This window comes from Hirundo rustica, chromosome 5 (genome assembly GCF_015227805.2).
Source record: "Hirundo rustica isolate bHirRus1 chromosome 5, bHirRus1.pri.v3, whole genome shotgun sequence".
NCBI classification, from domain to species: Eukaryota; Metazoa; Chordata; class Aves; order Passeriformes; family Hirundinidae; genus Hirundo; species Hirundo rustica.
Genome location: NC_053454.1, coordinates 48,919,459 through 48,924,374, shown reverse-complemented (window position 1 = coordinate 48,924,374; position 4,916 = coordinate 48,919,459).

Here is a 4,916-nt window from a genome sequence, read left to right as displayed (position 1 = left end):
AGAGGTGCAATACTCAACTCTTCACAGACACAGAGACTGAACACCATCCAGTCCCAAATACTAAATACAATTCTTCAGCCAGCACTAATCCATTCTAGAAAAATATCACTACCATGGTTCCACTAAGTTTGTTACCTGAGAACTCCTACAATCACTAACAGTGATCCTCTCATCAATGTTCTTCTGAGTACAGGCACAAAATCTATGAATCTCTTATGAAGAGATCTGGACCTCTTACTCCAACAAAAGCATTCCAAACCTTCCAATAGAAAAAAGAATAAAATAATGATTATATTGACTAGCTCATTCAATTACTGAGGTATCTGTGAATTAGTTTTCAGCATTCACTGTCAGAGCACGATTAACACTATGGCAAGTAATCTGCAAACCTTGTTTTAGCAAGAGTATCCTTCCCCAAAGAATTAACAGCTTCACACTGAACAGTGATCTTTGAGAGAGCTATGAAAATCTTCACTATTTACCTTCATAAATTTGCCAGGAAGAAGGGCTTATAGCCTCACATTAAGTTCTCTATATAAGGTTGTAAATTGCAGTTCCTCCTTTAGATCTCAAGAGGATTAGAGTTGCACATTCAGTAGGAAGTTGTGTTTCAGAAAATTTTCTAGAAAACCCCAATACCCCACAAAACAAAACCAAAACAAATGAACAAAAAACAAACAATTAAAAAAATAAACAAAAAAAAGAAAAAAAACCAAACAAAGCAAAAACCCCAGGACTCATGACTGAATAGTTTCATTTTTGACTTGCACCAAAGACTGCAAGATAAGAAGTGCTGAGGCTTGCCTGGCCAGAGGGAAAAAAAAAAACAAAACAGGCTTGACTTAAAAATAAGCACAGGCTTCTCTTCTCCTCAGCATACATGAAACTACCATACTCAGTGTCTACAAATGCTTTCTAAGAGAACATCACCTGTTAGACAGCTCTTCCAAACACAGGTAACAGCTTAATTTTTGCATTCCCTCTGATGAAACATGAGATCACATATGAGACTAAACTTGAGTCAGAATTCCCATCCTTGATAAAAGTAAAGGCATTTCAAAATTCTGTCTCCACAACCCTAGTCTGCCAAAGCAGCTGGAGCAAAGCCAACTGCCCAGCTCTACAGCTGACATTCCTCCCATGAGGATAACGTCGTGTTACCATCTTCTAAGCAACTGTTTATACTCTGCACTAACTCTGTGATGAGACAATGCACAGTTAATATGAACATTAATGAAGTTTAGGCAAAAGCCAGAATTACCTAATCTGCCAAACCTCGGACTCCTAAGTACAAAGCTTGAGTATTTCTGCTTGAACCTCCTGAAGGGGAACCAACCTCAGCAGAAGCCATTTAAAGAGAGGAGACTACTCTGTCAGAGCACGGGAACCACCCCAGAGATCAATTATCAGTATTAAAAGCTGTTGAAAACCAGTATACTCTGATCAACTGTGTGTCCTGATAAAGCTTTGTTGCATCATGAATTAAAATCCTTCACTGTTCGAAGAAGTTACTGAAGTCTCACCAATATTTCTAATGCATAGTCAAAAATACCCCAAACAAACAAAAGCTATTTAGGACAAACAAGCATGTTTACCAGAGAAATTTTCAAGTATTACTTTACACAAAGCTGTCCATCAAATTCACTGTTTCACTTCTGGCACCTATCACTGTGAAGACTGTGACTGCTACCTCTTCTAGCCTACCCGAGGCAGACAGCTGCTCAATAGTTACAGCCCTCATTCCTGCTTATCTGGAAGCTACTGAACTCTTTTCCCCACAGCTGATTGACATTAAACCAACCACTGCAGTACAGAAAAAAGACTGGCAACTTTGAACAATCCCTGCAGAAGACTGAGTGCTTGCTTCTAAAGGCACTGCAGAACAAAGTTCCGGCAGGATTTACTGCTGCATTAACCAAGGATGCTAAGTCAGTTTGTGGGCATCAGTTAAACCATCACAAACACCAATTTAGAAACTGTTCTACACTGAACACACACGTGTTCAAGAGCTTGTCTGTCTGCACCCAGAACTGGTTTTCCAGTTAAGGGTTATTCTGAATTGTTATTCTCTGTCAGGCTAACATAGACACTTGAAATTATAATTTACCAACTATCTTATTCCAAATGATTTTGAAACCAGCTGCTTTTATCCTAGAATGCACGAACTGACAGCAGCCTATTTTTACTTCACAGTAGTACAAGCAGTTCATTTTTACCTTCTGTACCTTCCCTTTGCATCATGTATTTACCAAGTTTTGTTTCCTGTGTTCCCATGCTTTCTCTGCATTGGTCCTGCATTGTTGCCAAAATACAGGCCCTCAGCCTAATACCTAAAGTATTTTAGCCACAATTCCATCTACCTTTTAAAATATGCAATTGCCTATCACAATCTGAATCCAACTGTTCTTCAGTTTATACATACTTTATATTTACATTGAAGGCACTGGAGTAAAATACCATCCATTCAATGACATCAATTACCAAAGACCAGAATGCAGATAAATAACAACCAATACTCTGTTTCTTGTTTTCACATTTGAAGGAATTAGTATAGTCTGTGATCCATCATAAACATATAAATAACTTTTAAACCTAAGATCCTTTATTGATCAAACGTTACCTCATTCCATTGTTCTAGTGCTAATTTAACTACAGAGGGTTTTGTCTTAGCCTCATTTTCATGTATGAAACTACAAATGAATCAGGGAAAAACAATTTGACTTTTTCTTGGACAGCTATAAACACAGCAAGAAATCTTCAGCTGAATTCCAACCATGCTTTATGTTTTACTAGGGATATGCAGACTGAAGACTTCTGAATCACCAGCCACATTCAATGGACCTAAGTTATCTGCTTCAGATGATAATGCCTGTTAAATCACTATTCTTTATAGCAAAGAAGAGTTTGAAATAAAATAACTAAAAAAAATTGAAGGGAGGCTGCAAAAAAATAAAAACAATGGAGTTATTTAGAACATTTCTGGCTGTGAGTGTTTAAACCCTTACATTATCTGCTGATTAATGCAAACTCCTTTCTGCATAAGCAACTATCCAATCTAACAGGACCGGAACTGTGCGTCTGCATACCCATCTACTAACTGGTTGTCTTTTAATCATTTGCCAAACTGTAGTGCAATGCCTCCAAAGCAACCAAAGCTTGCGGCGGTGGTCTGCTTAAAGCCAGACTTTTCAGAAGTTAGCATCTGTAATCTTAATATAAAAACTATGGCAAAGTGCAATTGAGTAGGATATTTTTACTCAAGCATGCAAAAACGTGTGTATACACATAACAAACACAGATGCTGTGTGCATCAGAAGACAGAAAAATCCCTAGCCAATACTATAGATCAAGTTTTTCCTGCATCCTGAAAAGACTTTTTGTGCTTAAAACCACTCAAGGTTTTTCAAGTTAAACTTGGACAAACTGGCTGCAATCATGTTGGTAAATTCAAATCTCAATTAAAAATAGCAAGCAATCTTAAAAAACCAAAATTATTGCAGAAAGAACACTATAGTTCCTTTCCCCATTATATGTCTTGGCTTGACATTTTGTTCTCTATACTCACTCTGAAAAAAAAGTCATTAAAATAGAGTTAAGATTTTATTTAATTCACATTTTCTAGTATGGAGCTGACCCCTCTGAAACTATTACAGCATTTATCATGGGAAAAAATCTTTTACCACAGCTGGAAAGGACAACTCAACATTTCCCAAACCTTCACTTTTTACATTAAGTTCAAATGGAAAGTTTTCCACCCGCCCCATGTTCCAAAGGAATCAAGATCCACTACGTAGTTTTTCATCTACCTGCAGTTTTGGTAGGTACTCATTGAGGTAATCACCAATTAAGCTTTTTTTCTGAATAAGTCTTAGAATTCTTCAGTGTCTGTATTAGCTCCTCCTCTTACCCCCCTGCTTGAACAGGAAGCCCAAATGTGACTCCTGCAGGAAGCTTGCACCGGATAGGACTGAGTCTGCTTCAAAGACAAACACCTGCCATTTCCCACTTCAGATCATCAGCATGCATCTAGAACACCTACAATCCATCCTCATTCTTTTATGAAAATACACACTTCCTAATTGCAAAAAAATTATTACAGAGGGACATGACAGATGCAAAAAAGAAACAGGTACCAATCCAAACACGATGTCCATCTTCCATGTAATAATTTGCTATTTCCTTCTTTCCTGACTCTTCGTAATGCACACCTGCTTGTGTTCTCTAACACCTGCCTTACACCTCACAAAACCTCTTCCTAGTTGATCGTGTGATTTCAGTGGCTGTGACTCCCATGACAAAGTAACAAGATTCAGATTAACAAAAGTACACAAAAACCAAACAACTGATAGCAGCACATTTGTAAGCTTAAAAATACAAACTTTTACCTCAGTTGTAATGCTACTGGTGGTTGGTTGTATTCCAATTTCCCAGCAAAATGGTGTAAGCTGGTTAGCAAAGCAGAAATGAACTGCAACTTCAATAAATTTCAGAAAGCAGTCATTGAAGCACGTACTGCTAAAGAGAGCCCAAGCTTCTACATTCCAAGCCAACTAAACTTGAAAATTTCAAGTTCAGTCTCATACCTCAGAACCAGAACAAACCATGTCCGAACTACATATTCAAATTTTTATAAAAATTAAGGTTTAACATTTATTTTACATCTAGCTTTCCACATCCATGTGGGGACAAGGAATCAGAATGTACATAACTATAAGCAGTGCAAAAGTGGTGCCAGTGAGAAGTCACAGATGCACAATAAAGTGATAGTACAAGACTAGAGAAAATGAAGCTATGGACGTTAAGAATGGAGACCAAAAAGATTAAACAAGGAAAAATATGAAGAGGGGAGGAAAAAGTCGGATGTTTAATAATGCCCTCGTTGCTGAAGATAAACTAATGGCACAAGACAATGTTTC